This window comes from Panthera uncia, chromosome E1 (genome assembly GCF_023721935.1).
Source record: "Panthera uncia isolate 11264 chromosome E1, Puncia_PCG_1.0, whole genome shotgun sequence".
NCBI lineage: Eukaryota > Metazoa > Chordata > Mammalia > Carnivora > Felidae > Panthera > Panthera uncia.
The window spans coordinates 10,826,647-10,845,242 of NC_064814.1; the positions used below are offsets into that span (position 1 = coordinate 10,826,647).

Consider the following 18,596-nt stretch of genomic DNA (forward strand, 5'->3'; position numbering starts at 1 on the left):
AGAGAGAGAGAGTGTGTGTGTGTGCATGTGGTGGAGGGGCAGGGAAAGAGGTAGAGAGGATCCCAAGCAGGCTCTGCACTGTCAGCGGGGAGCCCGATGAGGGGCCCAAACTCACGAACCTGGGTGCTTAACTGACTAAGCCACCCAGGTGCCCCTGTGCTTTCATTTTTAACTTCATTCTTTTCTTTATCTCCTATATCCACCAAATCCCCAGTTTTGTCACTTTTTTTTTTTTTTTTTTTTTTTTTAAATCTTAGCTGATGTTTTTCTTTCTTTCTGTCTGGTCCCACTGCAACTGCCCTAATCCAGGCTTTCAGCACTTCTGTCACCAATGTTATATCACGAGCTTCTGAAGACATTTTCTTGGCTCAGTGCTATGTCACTTGAGATCTTTCCTGTTCACTGCTGCAGGATTAATGTTCTTGACAAAGTGTTGTCATGACTTCATCAGTGTACTCAAGCACCTATTATGGATTTCTCTTGTGGATGGATGAAGTCTTCTCAACAGCTTTGCCTGACTGTCTGTCCATCTTCATGCTCCCCGCGGTGCATGAGGATGTTGGAGTGGAAGGAGAGCTGCGTTCTCCTCATGAAGTAATTCTGTGGCCTTGGGCAAGACACTCAGCCTCTCTGTGTCTCATTTTACTACCCTATAAAATATGGGTAATACTGTAGGTTTCCCCTGCTGTTTGGAAGTAGAGTGTTCCTGTAAAGCAAAGAAGCAGTTATCATTAATTTATATGGAGAATTTTGAGCATCCCCAAGTCCTCAAAATAACTTCTTTTAGGCTTTTCTGATACCCTGGGACACATCTCGCTAACTGATGCACAGAATACGTGGAGATAAAGCCCACACGCTCACAGACACAGTGGAAAGCTATGGCTGATAGACGCTGAGATGCTGAATGTAGTTCTCAGGGGAGGAGCTTGGTGGGGCCATTCTTGCTACCTCTATAATGGCTCACTGCAAGAAACGCTTGGTGCTATTTTCGCTTTTTGCCTATTTTTCACAAAAGTGAAAATCTCTTTGGATTTTTTCCAGTTAACGAGAACAGGTACTAATGTAAGTCTTTTGTAAAAGCAAAATGGCATCAAGGTGAACTTCCGAAAAGCGGGGGATGCATGTACTCATAAATATTACAATATGTATAATCACAATCCAATGAAAAAATGTGTTAGCATTTCCGTGAAAAATTCTTTAATGATCAGCAAGCCTTTTTTTTTTTTTTTTTTAATCCTGGCCAAGACATTATGCTTTATCCCTGAATTTAAGGCCTTTGTTGCTCTTGTTTTGAAATGTCCTTCTTTCACTTTGCTAGTTACTCAAATCATGCTACCTCAACTCGAAGCTCTGGCTTAAATGTCCTCTCCTTCATGAGGTTTCTCACCATTAATGTAAGTCACGTCTGTCTGTCTCTTTTAGTTCCTGTGTGGGTAATCTAGTGTTTTATAATACGCCGTGCTATCATTGTTCCCAGTGAGATGAGGCCTTTAAGTCCCTTTAGAGAAGGGAGGGTGCTGTATACCCAGTCTGTACCTGACAGATACTTACTGTTCTCTGAATGTCTTCGTATCACCTCAGTGCCTTTTCCTACTTTCTTTTCTTGCCTTTATTTTGTTCTCTAAAGTGTTTTTGGCAGTGGTGCAAGTTCAAAATTTAAATAAAGGCCAGCTGAAGACAACTAATTTCACTTTAAAGTAACTTATAATACTTTTAGATGTGAGAATGTTGCATAAGAATGATAAGAAATCTAATATTCTGCATAGGAGTTTTAAGGTATCTAAAATATATAAAGATATATACCTTGGACTTTATATATATGCTTTATATATTTAAAAAAAAACATTTTGGCCCTCACTTTTTCCGCTTCATTAAAGGTCCCCTTTTTGGTCTTGGATCTGTTGTGATGATCTTGATACTGGCAAACTCCCAGAATATATCTGTACTTCTAACACTTCAATCTGTTTATTAGGATAGTTGGCTATTTTAGTTGGTTTTCTAGTTAGAAAGCACATGAGTTTGGTGTAACTTAAGGATTAAATGCTATGTGACTTGGCCTTTATGTTTCGTTAGCATGTCATAGGTTTCTTCCTTTCGATTGAGTTGACTTCATTCTATGAAAACAATTACCTGCATTAGGAGGTGTGAAACTATGAATCACCTGCATTAGGAGGAGAATTTACTGATGTAGAGCAGAAAACAGAACGATAATATCCCTTTGAGTTTTCATAAAAAGTAGTAAAAGTGAAAGTACCAGCCAACCAGCCAAGCTCTACAAACTACACTCTTAAGATATTAAAACAACATTGTCAAAAATAGTGGCTGTTTTTTGCCCTTATTCCTAAATCCAAGAAAATTCCTTTAGGTCCAATTGTGGTTGTTAATCAAAATCGATCTCTCAAAGATGTGTGGTAATGGGAGAAAGTAATTTATGAAATCTTGTTAATTTTTACTTAGGGAATCTGGGCAGATCTAAAAAGAGTAGACAAAATTTTGATTTCCAAATGGTACATATAGAGGTTAAAGAATATAATAAAAGCGGCAATCCCCCACTCTAGTAATTTTAAATGAATATATATAATGTGCTTAAATTAAGAAAAAAATCTTACGAGTTAATCTCTTAATTTTATTGCTTAGAGATTTTTAAAATACTTTAAAGAATCAGCTTGTCAGTTTTATAACAAGTTGACAATAGCTCGGTGTCCAGATCACCTGTGTGTGTGTGTGTGTGTGTGTGTGTGTGTGGTGGGAATGGTAAGGAATAGATTGAAACAATTATTAAAATGAAACACATAATTGCAATGGAGAAAATTTACTGTAACCATTCTGTGGCCTCCCTCTACAAGGTTGATGTGAGATAATGCCCAAAGAACACTAATTTCTTGGATTAAATTTATTAAATAAATATGAAAGTAACCTTTGCAAAGTCAGTCCTCAGATAATTAGAGCTTATTGAGACTTATTCTGTGTTCCAGGGCCCGTGCCAAACACTTGACCTGAATTTTTGTCTCATCAAATCCTGACAGCAATTGTACAAGGTAGCTTTTATTTTAACTGAAAAATTAAGTAGCTTGCTCAAAATTGTTCAGTAGAAGGACTCAGCTGGGATTTGGGTACAGATCTAGCTTGAGAACTTTTAACACGGTGAGTGAGCTAAAAGTCTCTGGAAGTGATCCAGAATTGTATTTTGCAGTCACGTGACTTAGAAAATGAACAAGAACATGAGGGGTTCTGTTTTCTTTCTCAGATCAGGTAAGCCTTTTTAAAAATCATTTCATTTGTGATGAAAAACAGACTGGGACATGAATTCTCCTGGAGGGGTCAGACTTGTAGGTTTTATCTGTACCCAGGCTAGACTGTGTCCTGACTTTCTGAGGGTCCTTCCTGCTTGGGTTTCTGGAGGTCCCTAAGGCTTGGGCGTGATGGTCCTCAGCTCCAGATCAGTCGTTAAAATAACAAATCGGAGCAATTAGCCACCATGCATAATTGCCACACTAATCCTTTTATTATGCTGGCTTTTCTAGACAGAGCTAAACCCTTTATGGAGATTAACTGCTTTTTGTAAGGTTTTTATTCTAAATCTTGAACAAATGGTGTATTATCTGAATTAATTTGATAGTAAACTGTGACTTGGAAGGGTTCTGTTGCTTTGGGATTTTCCAACTTTCATAACCCAAAAGCTACCAGAATTTTTGGTGTCTCACTAATATTTCCTGTGTTGATCATTTTGGTTAAAATGTGGAGTGAAGGTTAGACTTGTCTAGTCCTTAAGCTTAGATATAAATGAGTTCTCTAGTCCTAAAATTTAGATATAAAAAAGATACAACGTAAGATGTTGTGTTTTCTTTCCTTTTTTTTTTTTTTTTTTGACATTTGGAATATAAATGCTGCAATCTAAAAGTGATCTGGGGCTCCTGGGTGGCTCAGTGGGTTAGGGAACTGACTCTTGATTTCTCATGGGTTGTGAGATCAGCCCTGCCTTGGGCCCCCTGCTGAGAGCACAGAGTCTGCTTGGGATTCTGTCCCTCTCTCTTTGTCCCTCCCCCCACTTGCAGGTATGCACTCTCACCCAAATAAATAAATAAATAAATAAATAAATAAGATCTAGTACAATGGGATAACTGTTGTAACAGTCACACTGACAGCCATCAAGTTGCTCTAAGCATAAGAATATTATGAATAGCAAGAACTTTCATCATTAACATTTATTTAACATTTACTCTGTGCCAGACGCTGTTAAGGGCTTTATGCACATTTTCTCATGGAACAACCCTGTATGGCAGATACTATTCTTAAACCCTTTTTAAAGAAATGGAGGAGGAAACTGAAGCTTACAAATGCTTGTGTGTCGGGCATAGGGTGGTACAGCTAATACACTGGTGTCTGAGCCAGAATTGAAACCAGCTCTGTCTTCTCTAGCTCCACCACCTTTGACACTCTTAACCACCACCTTTCACTGTCAGATGTTTAATTAAATGCTGCTTTGTGGTTTCAAAGACTGTCCCAGAAATGTAGATGACAGTGGTGAGTAGGGAACCATTTTGTTATAGCTAGTCTGTTTTAGGATAGGCTTACATTTCCTACTAACAAATGAGCTAAATGGAATTTTAAAAGGAAGCAGATTTGAAGAATATTCCTTTTTGTTTAGATGATTCAATATGTTCTTTTCACAGATGTTCTGCAAACACTTTGCAATATGGATATGTTTTGAGGGTAATGGATTTGAGTGGGTAGGAGTGGGTCAGTCACAATGGTAAATTATTTTATGACAAGTGCTATTTGGCCTGATATTTTAGGCTTGAGTACATACATGCTATCTTACTTAAAACTTAAAAATGTTTATTTGTTTTGAGAGACAGAGAGAGAGAGAGAGAGAGAGAGAGAGAGAGAGAGAAAACAGGGGAGGGACAGAGAGAGAGGAAGAGAGAGAATTCCAAGCAGGCTCCATGCTGTCAGTGCGGAGCCTGATGAGGGGCTTGAACCCACAAACCATGAGATCATGACCTGAGCTGAAATCAAGAGTCAGATGCCCAACCGACTGAACCACCCAGGCCACCCCATACACACTGTCAGTTTAAGAACTGAGTGTTTAATCCATAAAGACTCTTAAGTACTGAGAACAAACTGAAGGTTGATGGGGGGTGGGAGAGAGGGGAAAATGGTTGATGGGCATTGAAGAGGGCACCTGTTGGGATGAGCACTGGGTGTTGTATGGAAACCAATTTGACAATAAATTATATTTAATATACATATAAAAAAGAACTGAGTGTTTAATAGAGGGCTAGGGTTTTAGTGGATTAATTAATCTCTTACCCAGACTTGCCATTCATTAGTTTATGGTACTTTTCAGTTTCATTCACTGGTCGAATCTCAGCCCAGGAGTTGTTCCTAGTCAACATCCTGGCTCTCCACTTGAGTCCTGATTTGTTGAACTTGAAATTCCAGATTGCTCATCATTTCTTGAATTTGTGAAAGTTGACCGTAGTAGTTGGTTACTTTCAGTTTCTGTCAAACTGAATCCAAAGGATTGTTCCTGAAGGGATAGAAAATAAGAGTGAAAGATGATTTATTAAAAATTGCAGCGGAGAAAAACAGAACATAGTTTGTAATTTTAAAGAAACCGTTCTTGGCACTGTGTCTTCCTCTCCCTGTTCCTTTATTGTTTAACCTTAAACAGAGTCGCTTTTAGTTTTTACAATGAAGAGATGATTCCTTAGAGACATAAAATAGTTTGAGAAATCTGTGACCAGTCTTGTAACTGTCATATGTGGATAACAATTTGGACTCTGAGAACAACACGTTGCAACATTCTTCATAGAGCTGGTTGGGCCTGAAGCTTTAATTCCAGCGTGTGGAGAGTTTGATGTGGCTCAGCCGGCTTATTCCTGTTGGTACTTGTCAGCAGAAGCCAATGCGTGCCCATTCAGTTCTTTGCTCTGAAGCCTTAGAGTGGAATAAAAGTACAAATACTTTGTACCAGCTAGGTATTCCATGATTTTTTTGGTGGCGATAGACTTACCTTTTCATAAACCAGGCCTCAGCCTTTCTTGGCTTTGTTCTGTGAACACCTTTTACTGCCTCCTCACCTGGCCCTGTAGGGCAGTCAGGTCCACTCCTGGGACATACACTTCAACACGAGGTACCTTAACACGTCTCCCTTCATTTACTGATCCAAAATCAAATAATTTGAAATGTCACAGGTTACTTGGTTTTTGCATCGGGGATATGATCGTGCAAATAGATTAAAAAGATAAAACTGGAAATGTAGATTTTAGAAATCATTGTTAAGGTTTAAAAAAATTTCCATGAGATTACAAAATTACCAGTGTTACCAGATTTAGTAAATAAAAATACAGAATGCCCAAGTAAATGTAAATTTCAGATAAACAATGAATACTTTTTTAGAGTAAGTATGTCCCATTGCAGTATTTGGGATGTATTTATAATAAAATATTATTCACTGTTTATTTGATGGAGATTTAATTAATTTAATGGAGTGTCCATTTATTTTGTTTGGCAACCCGATTACACAAATATTCAGGACCAATGTAAGATAATATTTTTCTAAGATAATAATATTTTTATATTTTACAAAGTATCTTAATATAAGTGATTCATTTGATCTTTACTGTCACCCTGAGAGGAAAGTTTTGCTGGGAGGTGGAGAGAGGGGAGTTGTTATTTTATTTAGAAAAATTTTTTTTAATGTTTATTTATTATTGAGAGACAGAGAGAGACAGAGCATGAGCATGGGAGGGGCAGAGAGAGAGGGAGACACAGAATCTGAAGCAGGCTCCAGACTCTGAGCTGTTTGCACAGAGCCCGATGCGGGGCTCAAACTCGCAAACCGTGAGATCATGACCAGAGCCGAGATCATGATGCTTAACCAACTGAGCCACCTAGGCGCCCCTGTTGTTATTTTTTAACTAGCAAAAAATTGAGACTCAGAGAGTAACAACTCATCAAAGTCATGATGAACAAACAAAGCACAAACCTGAATCCAAGACTTTTAACTCTTAGGCCAGTGGTCTTCCTTAAAATTTTGAGACATTTACAGAATATTGAAAAAACACTGAGAATTAAGATCAGAAAGTTACAAATAATAATGTAAGAAATTCCATATTCCTACCACCTAGCATTGCTGACTCTTATTTTTCTTATTTGCTTCCAGTTGAGTGTGCTTTCTAGCACAATGCTTTATGATGCTGATCTTAGAAAGCATCATATTTAGTGAGGACCCCTCTTGTGACCCAGGCCCCTGTTGGCCTTCCTGAAATCAGAGGGCTAGGCAGAGGGAACAAGGTGTGAAGAATCTTATAGACACCTTGACTTTACAGTCTGTGTTATTTTACCTGTGTTTTATGAAACGGAATCTTCTAATGACACCCACCACTACCATATCTTCAAGTGCTGACATATTGAAGCTTTTGATTAACATTTCATGCAGTTCCTAATTCTTCATGAGTCTCTCTCTGACCCCCCACCCTTGCCTCCTCCATGATTCTTTTGGAGGTGAGTCAGCTCCTCCATCAGGTTTCCATTTTCAACGCTAGATCAGTCTTGTTTGGGGACAACCCATCCAAAACTTCTCAGGCTGATGCTATCCACCTCGACTCTCTGGTAATGGGAAACTCCATTGTGGTATGTGGACAAAGCACAATTAGAAGAACAAATACAACTTAGTAATGGAATTCTCCTCATCTAGTGGTACTAGAACATTCCACATAGTGGAGGGTAAAGAGCACAACTCTGGAGTAAAGACCAGGGTTCCCATTGCACGTTCACCACTTTTAGCTGTCACCTTGGGCAAATGTTTTCTCTACACCTTAGTTTCCTCATTGTTAAAATAGGAATAGTGTGAGGATTAAGTGAACTGATGTGTGCAAAAGTGCTTAGCACAGGGCCTACCGCATCCTCGGTGTTCAGGAAATGGTAGGTCCGGTGTTCCTGAAGTCTTAAAAGATTGAAAATCTACCTTCTGCTCTTTGACCAAGAAGGGAACCAAATTCTCACTTTCAAATGCAGTACTGGAGACCTTCTGCACTTTTGTAAAAATGAGTCTCTGACCCATGATTTGAGAGTCCTATGCCATCTGTTAGATTTCCAAGAGCTGGGAGTTTTCAGATAGGTAGCCTATTACTGTTATTTATTGTAATCTAAGTGTTTTAAAAGAGGTCATTATATTGGGCTATGTAATAATATGAAAGAATTATATTGTAAATTTTGTGGTAATTGCTTGTTAAATGTAATTAATGTGAATGGGCAAAAATATTTTCTTAACAATCAGTCCTTTATGTGTTTTTTGGCTTAACTTGAGCTTGATGTCATCCATGGTAAGCCTGGAACTGTTGATCTGAAGCAGAGTGTTGACTTTTTCCAAAATAATATTGGGTTGACCTTTGAGAGAGGAAAAGGAACCATATCATTCAACAAAATATATAGAGTGTTAGGTCAAGATTATATGCATCATAGGTTTCAATAATTATAAGTGTATGCCATCATAACTATATTTGTCTAAAGTATATAAACAGTAAGTTCAAACCTTTCTAGAATTGTTATAGAACTTTTCAGCTAAATATATTTTCTTTTACAACTTCTGAAATAAAGAAAAATAAGTCAAATGCTCTTTCAAATGAGTGTCATCAGGAAATTTTATATTAATTTTTATGCACATTAGATATTTTTATGTTTATTTATTTAATTTTTTAAATGTTTATTTTTGAGACAGAGATAGACAGAGTACAAGTAGGGGAGGGGCAGATAGAGAGGGAGACTGAATCTGAGCTGTCAGCACAGAGCCTGATGTTGGGCTCGAACTGGTGAACTGTGGGATCGTGACCTGAGCTGAAGGCTGACGCTTAACTGACTGAGCCACCCAGGTGCCCCCAGATATTTTTATGTTTAAATTAAATGCATTAATTTATGTGATATAATGTATGTTATCCAGGAAAGAAAAGTTATTTATACGTAAGACAACTTATCTGAGTTTTAAGGTCCTCAATGGTGGTGTAGTATTTGCTATAGTCTTGAGGTTGACCATCAATGTTCTTTTTTCCAAAATTCTCATACTATGTTTTTATTTTTAATTCAAGGTCAGCATTGGTGTTTTCCAGGTGATGCACCTTGTCAAGGTAGGAGATCATGCCCGTGGTTTAAATTCCACACGTTTTCCCTTGTGTTACTTGAAAGAAGGCCACCATCATCAGAGCTACCAGCATTTTACATGGCTCCCATTGGGTCCGGCACTCATGCTACTCTACCCTGTTCCAGCACCCAGCCTCCCAACCCCAACACCAGAAAGTACACCAGAAGGCCCCCTAACTGTGAGCCCCCTACAATGCCATAGCTTCCCCTGAGGCCTTAACAGACCCATAGTCACTGTGGCTATGCTGTCAGAGCCCAGAGGAATAAGCCATTGTGTGCAAATGTAACAGAAGTCTGAGGTCAAAGTATAGCCTCAGTCAGTGCATTGTGGAGACCATCGTAGAGCTTTATGTTATGTAACACTATAACATTACATCATCTTTTATGAGCAGTTTTTAAAAAATATATAGTTTTTTGGGCGGTCAGCTTAATCTCTCTACCCCTTAGTTAAAGGTTTTTTTAATGTTTATTTACTTATTTTTGAGAGACAGAGACAGGGTGTGAGTGGGGGAGGGGCAGAGAGAGAGGGAGACGCAGAATCTGAAGCAGGCTCCAGGCTCTGAGCTGTCAGCACAGAGCCCGACACAGGGCTCGAACTCCTGAACCGTGAGATCATGACCTGAGCCGAAGTTGGACGCTTGCTAACCAACAGCCACCCAGGCGCCCCTCTACTCCTTAATTTAGAGATTGATGGGCCATATAGGTGCAAGTGGTGCCTCCCAGGGAGTTGGCTACATATGACAGGAAACTATGTGAGGGTGGGAAAAACAGATCATTTCATGACCCTGCGTTTTGAACCATGATGAATGGTCATTTTTTATTGAAACTCTGCAGGCATGCATCTCGCAGAAAAATCTTTGTTTCCCTCTGACCCTATATTTTCTATCATTCCCATGCTCTTGAGCCTAGCTCAGGTGTCTCTCTTTTTGGTGTAGCTTTGCAATCCAACTACCAGTCTCTTTCCAGGGAGTCTGTGTGGAGTAGTGTATATGCTTTGGAGTCAGACAGATGGGTGTTAGAGTCCTGGTTCACTGTTTTCCAGCCTGGATAAAAGTTACTTATCTTCTTTGAGTCTCAGTTTCCTCATCTGTACACCTTCCAGAAGATGTTGGGAAAGCAAATGAGAAACAAGTATTAGTGCCTGGTACACAGTAGTCACTCAATAAATGCTCGTTCTCTCCCTTACCCTCTTCTTCCCCCTGCTCCCTCACTTTAGTCCAGAGTGGTCTTTAAAACTCATAACCGTACTTCTGTCACACATTCACTTAAGCCATACTTACTGAATGCTCAAGTATGTGCCAGGGATGCTCATGGGACAGTTATGGGCCTTAGGTTTTTGACAGATACCATGCATGCCTCTGGATCTGAGTTCCTCCTAAGTCCAGCTTCTGAGCATGCATTGATTTTGGATATCCACACACATCTCGGACTGCTCATGGGTGCCTTTGCACCCAACTGTGGGGTTGTTGGTGTTCGTCATTGGTGTCTATACTCTCTTCCTTCTTCACCCTTCTCTGGGTTGAAATCTCTCTGCCCTTCATCGGAAGCCATGGGCTTTCTCGTCTTTTAACTCCCTTTTCCAAGGAAGAGATACGATAGTGTTCATTTACAAAAAGAGAAATAGAGCGCCCTATTTACCGTGCTGTTCCAGGTGCTGTAGCATATGCATTCTGAACTTGTTCTTCAATTGTGAAGGGAGAGATTGTTTCCCGTGATAGGAATTGCAGTTCTTGGTAAGGAGAAGAGAGGTTATTTTGGGCAGAAATCTGTTGAAAGCAGTTTCACACTTAAAAGGGCAGCCTTGAAGCAAACATGTGATTTAATCTGTCAGAATGTATGTGTGTGGAGTGGGGGGGGGAGGGGTAGCCTGAAGAGAAGGCACAAACTTTCTTAGTTCTTACTCTATGCACAGAACTCTCCCTGCTTCCATGCCCATTTCTCAGAGTTCTGCTCCCATAGTCTGCTCTGAATTTCTGGAAGTCACCTCTCCTTCAGACTTTCTTGCTGGCACTTCTTTTCGTATCTTCTTGTCCGTCCTCAGCATCCCAAATGTCTGCACGTGGCAGCCCTGTGCCACCCCACTCCCTTGTGCCATGATCTCCACCTCATTGCACTCTATCCCCAGAGTGCATGGGGATTGTTCGGCCTTCTCTGTGTCAGCGTCTCAGACCCCGAGGGCCCATGATTTTGTTACACTTACGTGCACTAAATGGAGGGGGTGGAAATGCACAGAAAGACAGAAGAATCTCAGCCTTCATCAGGGTGTCCAGAGTGGAACTGATTATTGGGAAGTTAGATTGAAGACAATTGCCTTTTTTTTTTTTTTAGGATAATTGTCTCTTTAATGTTAGTATATATATTTCCGTAGCGGAGAGGGAGAGTTAACACTTGAACATATCAGGAAAACTGTCAACTGAAACACTACTGTAGCTACTTGAGAACTAATAAAATGGGAAAAGTGAACCTAGAAATTGTCTGTGTATATGTGGTAGTGATAATCGAATTTAGCAAACATGTACCGAGTGCCGACCCTACAAAGCCATTTGCCCCTCCAGATCCACTTGCCATCTTTCTCCTCCTGCTCTCCTGCTCCAGAAGGATTGCTGCCCCCTGGCTTTCATTAGTTGGCATAGTGGGGACCCAATCAGTAAATGGGGGGAAGAGAGGGAGGAGAATGAGTTTGAGGTATTTATTTCCCTGGCCTCTACTGGTTGGGTGTGGCCTTTCATAAAAAGCCACAACTCCTTTCAAGGGGACCCTCTTTATAGGACTTTCTCTTTCTGAGTCACTTTCCTTTGTCTCTTTGGGTATGGGAGTAACCATAGCTACTGGTTTCTGTACGCTGTGTCCACACTTCTGCAAGTAGTCCTTGTATTAGCTTCTCCTCAGTTTTTCCCAATTTGCGTGTTCCAGCTCTTTCCTGCTCAGATTCTAGTGATTGGTAAGGCTTATATAAAGTCCTTACCCTCCAGGAGATTAATGGGAAAGTGAATAATTGCAATACCATGAAATACATGCTTATCAAAGTATAGGCTCTTTGAAGGTAGAGACCATACATTATTCATGTTTCTTTCTTGACACTTAGCATAATACTAGGTGGAGAGCAGAGCTTACTGGTATGGAGTGGGAGAGGTATGCACACAGTGTGGGGAGTGGGGGATGGAGTTAGCATCTGTGCAGGAGGATCCAGGTGGGGTTCACAGTGTAGGCAGGCATGGCGATCAGAAACAGACTGGTCACATTAAGCGGGGGAATTCAATGCAAGAGTGTCAAGGGCTTCTAGAATCAAAGTAAACCGGGGTGCCTGGGTGGCTCAGTCAGTTAAGCCTCTGACTCTTGATTTCAGCTCAGGTTCTAATCTCACAGTTTGTGAGTTCAAGCCCTGCGTTAGGCTCTCTGCTGACGTGGAGCAGAGCCTGCTTGGGATTCTCTCTCTGCCCCTCCCCTGCTCACTGTTTCTCTCTCTCTCTCTCTCTCTCTTTCTCTCTTTCTCTCACAAGACAAATAAAAAAAAAATTACTGTAGAATCAAAGGAAAGCAGGGAACAGAGCTTGGAAGATAGGAACCGGGGTGCTTTGGAGGGCTAGTTTACGGAGGCCCCCACAAAAGTCACATTCAGTATGAGTGGGGCATCCTCACAGACAGCTCTTGGCTTTTAGTTTCTTTAAGGTCTGTTGATCCAGGTTTCACAGGACTGAAAACATTCCTGGATACACATTACGTTTGTTCTGTGGAAGCACTCTGGCTTCTTTCTTCCAGTCTTCCTCTTAGAAACCCTGCTTGATGCCCCAAGCAAGGTAGGAAGAAAGAGAAGTTCTCGGATAATAGAAGATGTTTTGGGACTGCAGAAACCTGCTCACCCCTGTCTTCCTCGCCTCCTCGCTAGATGAAAGGCAGGATAATGGGGGCAGTAGGTGGGAACAATACTTCCGTGAGTTACAAGGGTTAGCAGGAGTGAAGTAACAATGGAAGGTGAGTTCTTCTCCTGAAAAGCCAAGCCTGCCTCAGAGGTGGGGCTGCTTTTGCTGAATGTGAGAGAGGGTGTTTCCCCCATCTCTGGGGAGGACCAGAAGAACAAGTCCCTACCAAAGTTCCCATCACTGAATTTGGATCTCAGTTTTGCTGCCCACTTCCTCCCGGCAGCCGTCCCCCTCCAGCTGCTGTGTGTCCGAGCTCCCTAGCATGGTAGAGCCACACCCCAGCTTCCTTCGCCCTCCCTTGACGTGCTCCGTTCCCCTGTTTTGGCCTCCTTTGCTTCGAGGCTTTCAACCCTGCTGTGGGAATAGGTACCAGTCGGATAACCATCTGGTTAGTCTCATTCATCTAAGGTGTGACTTACTGACAAAGGTGGGTAGGAGTGGAGAGGCGTTCACCAAAACTATTTACATTAAAAAAATGTACCTTTTACCTAAGTGGAATTTCAGGCTTTGTAGTGACAAAAATTCTGCAGAAAGGACTTTTTTGTATTCTTTCAGTTAGTACAACTGACCGTTAGACCAGCTGAAGCAGAAAAGAAGGTAAAGAGGTTTTGTTTTGGTTTGTTTTGTTTTTTGCCTCTAGGCCTTTCCCTTCACCTTCTGTGGGGAAGGGTCAGGCACTTTGGCTCTGACTTCCCCATTTTTGTGCAAGTTATTCACTGAATATATACTATATACCAGAAGTATGGGGTTCTGAAATGCAAAGGTAAGTAAGATGTGGTCCTTGCTCTCAAAGAAACCATATCTTGGGAGGCAGAGGGCAGGGGATAAGACACAAATAATTACAAAATAGGATGATTTTCATAATACAGATTTATGTACAGCATATGAAGCACCAAGAAAGAGAAGCCAGTCCCCTGAGGATAGAGGGAGATGCCACTTGTAAAAAAATGAGTGGGGGGAGAATTTCAAGGTGGAGGGACGAGTGGGTATACAGGAGGTGTAAATATGCATGACCTATTTGAAGAACTGAAACGTTTGGTTTGGCTGGGGCATAAAGTTTGTATGAGTGATTTCCAAGAGATAAGATTGGAAATCAGTTGGGGAAGGGCCTTTAATACCATGCTAAGGAATTTGGACTTGGTCCCATAGTCAGGGGGTGGACCAACAAAGGTTGCTATGCAGGGGACGAACATGCATATCGTTTTAAGAACGATAACATTGTTGCCCGTGTACTAGATGGATCACAGGGAAACCGGAGGCAGGGAGAGGAGATAGGAGGATTTGCAAGAGTCTGGGGGGAGGGGAAGAGACATTGAGAGCTTCAAGAAAGTAGCAGTGGGGTGGAAAGAATGGGAAGATAGAAGATAGAAATGGTTGCATTTGATTATTGCTTAGTTTTGGGGTGAGGAAGGAGAAGGAGGGAGTGTCAAATGGCAGAAGGTTTCCAGTTTTGGACTTTGAGACGTGCCATTAGCTGATGTGGGAATGCAAAGGAGGAGCAGGTCTTGTGGGAAAGATAATGAGCTCAGGATGGGGAAGATTAGGGGTGAAGCGCCGGTCATCATCCAGGTACAGATACTTCAAGGGCAGTTGCAGTGTGGGTCTGGGATTCAGAAACTGTGGCTAGGTTTGGAAGTTATTGGCAAAAGAGCAGTCATGAAACTGGATGAGATTTCATAGAATCCGTAGAGATGAGGACCAAGGATAAAGCTTTGAGAAACTGTAATATTTTTTTTTAATTTTTTTTTTCAACGTTTTTTATTTATTTTTGGGACGAGAGAGACAGAGCATGAACGGGGGAGGGGCAGAGAGAGAGGGAGACACAGAATCAGAAACAGGCTCCAGGCTCCGAGCCATCAGCCCAGAGCCTGACGCGGGGCTCGAACTCACGGACCGCGAGATCGTGACCTGGCTGAAGTCGGACGCTTAACCGACTGCGCCACCCAGGCGCCCCGAGAAACTGTAATATTTAAGGAGAAACAGAAGAGGTTGAAAGGTAACACTCAAAAAGGAGAGAACTAGAACACAGAAGTTTCAAGAAAGCCAAGGGAGAGGAGAATTTCAAGAAGGTGGAGTGGTCAACAACATAGAGGATTTCAGTAGTTCAGAGATGTCAAGTAGGATTAGGACTGCAAAGTCACTTTTCAATTTGGCTGTTTGGGATTCTGAAAAGACCATATAAGTACTGGGAAGTGAGTTCTCTCAAAGTTCCTAACTAAAATACATACATATTCTCAGTCTTTATAGTTTGTTTGTTTGTTTGTTTATTTTTGAGACAGAGAGAGATAGAGCATGAACAGGGGAGGGTCAGAGAGGGGGAGACACAGAATCCGAAACAGGCTCCAGGCTCTGAGCTGTCAGCACAGAGCCCGACGCGGGGCTCGAACTCACGGACCGCGGGATCATGACCTGAGCCAAAGTCAGCCGCTTAACCGACTGAGCCACCCAGGCGCCCCTATAGTTTGTTGATTATATAACATGACCATGTGCTGAAATTAAAGGAAAATGTTAATTTCCTTTAAAACAGAAATTAATAGAAGAATTGAGGAGAGTGCACAAAGCCAGGTAGCATCCATATTGGGGTGATAGTTGAAGCCATGAGAACAACTGAGTTTTTTAAGGGAGAGAAGAGCAGAAGGTTAAGGCTGAATGGTGAGGAAACCCCAGGAAATCACAGCATGGATTGAAGCACAAATGATTCACCTGGTGGAGTTTCTAGAACCTCCCAAAGGTTTTTTACATGTCTTGAGTTTGAAAATCTCCAGGGAAAATGAGGGCTAGAACAATGTCCATGATACTGCCACAAGATCCTTAGAGATCTGAAAGCAAGGATTTCCTGGACAATTCAGGGCCCAGAGCCAGACTGCCCATCATTAGGGAAGAAAAGGTAGAGATGGAACAAAGCCATCTGTGTCTTGTATTGCTGCAGCATCCCGAGTGGGCATAGAAGACAAAAGAATGGTGAGGGAGGAAGCGAGGGTGGACTGAAGATTATTGGGTGTGGAATGCACTTGAAAACAGGAGCAAGTAGAATTTTGTAGCTCTTTAGGGCTTCTTGGAAAGCAAGAAAAGGAGAACGCTCAGGGAACCAAGAAGTGAAGTAGCACTTAGGTATCTGGAAGGAACGAGTAGTCAGAAATGATAGTGATCCAGGGCACCTGGGTGGCTCAGTTGGTTAAGCGTCTGATTTGACTCTTGATTTCAGCTCAGGTCATGATCTCATGGTTCATGAGGGCAAGCCTCGTGTCAGGCTCTTTGATGTCAGTGCGGAGCCTGCTTGGGATCCTCTCTCTGTCCCTCTCTCTCTCTGCCCCTCCCTGTGTGCTCTCTCTCACGTGTGCTCTCTCTCTCTCTCTCTCAAAATAAATAAACTTTTTTAAAAAAGGAAATAATAGCGATCCTGTTGAATCACTGTATTGTACACCTGAAACTCATAGAACATTGTATGTTAACTCTACTGGAATTAAAATAAAACACTTAATGAAAGAAAGAAAGAAAGAATAGTGATCCAAGAAGGGGGTGCCTGGGTGGCTCAGTCGGTTGTGTCCAACTTTAGCTCAGTTCATGATCTCACGGTTTGTGAGTTTGAGCCCCACGTTGGGCTCTGTGCTGACAGGTCAGAGCCTGGAGCCTGCTTCGGATTCTGTGTCTCCCTCGCTCTCTGTCCTTTCCCCTTTCCCTGCTATGCTCTGTCTCTCTCTCTCAAAAATAAACATTTAAAAAATTTGAAAAAGAAATAGTGATCCAAGACACAGGACAGCCTCATTGGTATAGGAAATGACCTGTTGGATGATTAATTTAAACCTCATCACCAAGAACTTTTAAAGAACAGATCTGTGGTATCATTAAAAACATGACTGAAAAAATTCTATGTTTTAGAAGAGTCACTGTGGCAAATGTGCACGGAGCCTGGAAGGTATCATTCTCCTTTGTACTTTTAAAATGATAAGGCTTCATTCTTATGTACAGTGAACCAAGGGGTTGCCCTTTGATACTTGAAAGAGGTAGTCACAGCTGTAAATATGGATGTGACAGTGAAGTATCCCCATGAACTTGGGAGAAAAGGAAATATAGTTGCCTTCCTAACTGAACTAATAAAACCAAAATATATATTTCCCAGGGCCAACAACTGGGTAAGGAGTGTGGTCAGCAGGAAATATAAAAGGGGGATTCAAAGAAGGTTCTTTTGGCCTCATCTTAGGGAGAGCAGTGCTGAATTTGGGCACACAGTCAATACAGCCACTATAGGGGAGTTGCCTAATGAGTAGCAGAGATATCTTACCTGGCCTCAGTGAGATCCAGAGGAAATGTCCCTCAAGTCTTCTAGTAACTTCTTGAGTTCTGAGCTTACGCAGCCATTTCCTAATTCCTGTTTCACCCTGTCAAGTATACCTATAGCAGGAAAGTGAGTGTTCTGAAAGAGGCCTTGAACACCTGGAAAGACATGTTGCTTATTGTTGCCTAATTGTCTGGCATTCTAATCTGTACATTAGTATTGTGCGAATTCAGTTGTTGTAAGTCTTCATGAAATTCCACGTTACCTCTGACTATACTGGTGAAGTCCAGTTTCTGGACATGAAAGGCTGAAAGGAACAGATTCTGGACGACGGTAAGCTTTCCGTAGTTCTAATTTATATTTTTAAGGAAGCTCTTTGATAATCAGTCTTGCGGGTGGCCTCTGTCTGCCTCATTATGTATTCCTGAACCCTCCACTAGTGGTTTTAGGAATAATAGCAGGAAACATTACTTTCAACAGTTGGTAAAATAACATGGAGCTTGTATCCACTCAAGAATTTATGATGAAAAATAGAAAAAGGCTTAGGAAATGTGTAGATTAGAGATGATAGACACAAAATATTCTTGCTGCCGCTCTTCTGTCCTATAGCCATGGCAGACATTACTAATCGAAAACAACACTCCTTCCTGCTGAACCTGCACTGGCTTTGGAACTCTTATTAATGACCTTAATCCAAGAAGCCACAATCAGTCACCTAGATTGGATCCATGTGAGCTAAAACTCTCTGCCCTTTCTAGTTTAGATGAGCGCTTCAGCGTTCTGGTCATCAAATTCCAGAATTCACCTGGAAAGGATCTAAGAGGTGGCTTAGTTTTTGAGTTTGACGTCATGGGGGAAAGCTAATATGTTGTCTGACCAGAAGTCTCTAGATACTCTGATGGAAATAATACCAGACTAGATAGATGGACAGGAATTATCAGAATGGAATTATCTAGACCACTGTCACATTCACCATCAAGGTGTCAACAAGGACAGAATTTGTGAGGGACCTTAGATGTTTTTCCCCAGAGTTCAAGTCCTCACTTTGCCTCTTACTGGGTGTGTGATGAGTTACTTAACATCTCTGGGCCTTAGCGTCCTCATCTGAGAAGTAACATACAATTTGCAAGTTTGAGACTGCCAATGTAGATGACATGTGCAAAGTGTCTTGCAAATGGAAGGTACTCAAAAATATTAGTTTCCTTCTTGCTTCTCTTGTTAATGATACTCAACACCAAGCAGAACTCCCTTAATCA

General features: G+C 41.4%; 1 long non-coding RNA gene across 1 annotated transcript in view; it reads left to right on the forward strand.

Moving 5' to 3' along the window:
• The window catches only part of LOC125926522 (uncharacterized), a 151,857-nt gene that overhangs the window by 9,134 nt on the left and 124,127 nt on the right, over nt 1-18,596 (forward strand). Inside the window, exons 2-3 of the long non-coding RNA XR_007459112.1 lie at nt 2,976-3,038; nt 9,093-9,131. This is a non-coding gene — a long non-coding RNA (uncharacterized LOC125926522). The remainder of the gene's footprint in view (nt 1-2,975; nt 3,039-9,092; nt 9,132-18,596) is intronic.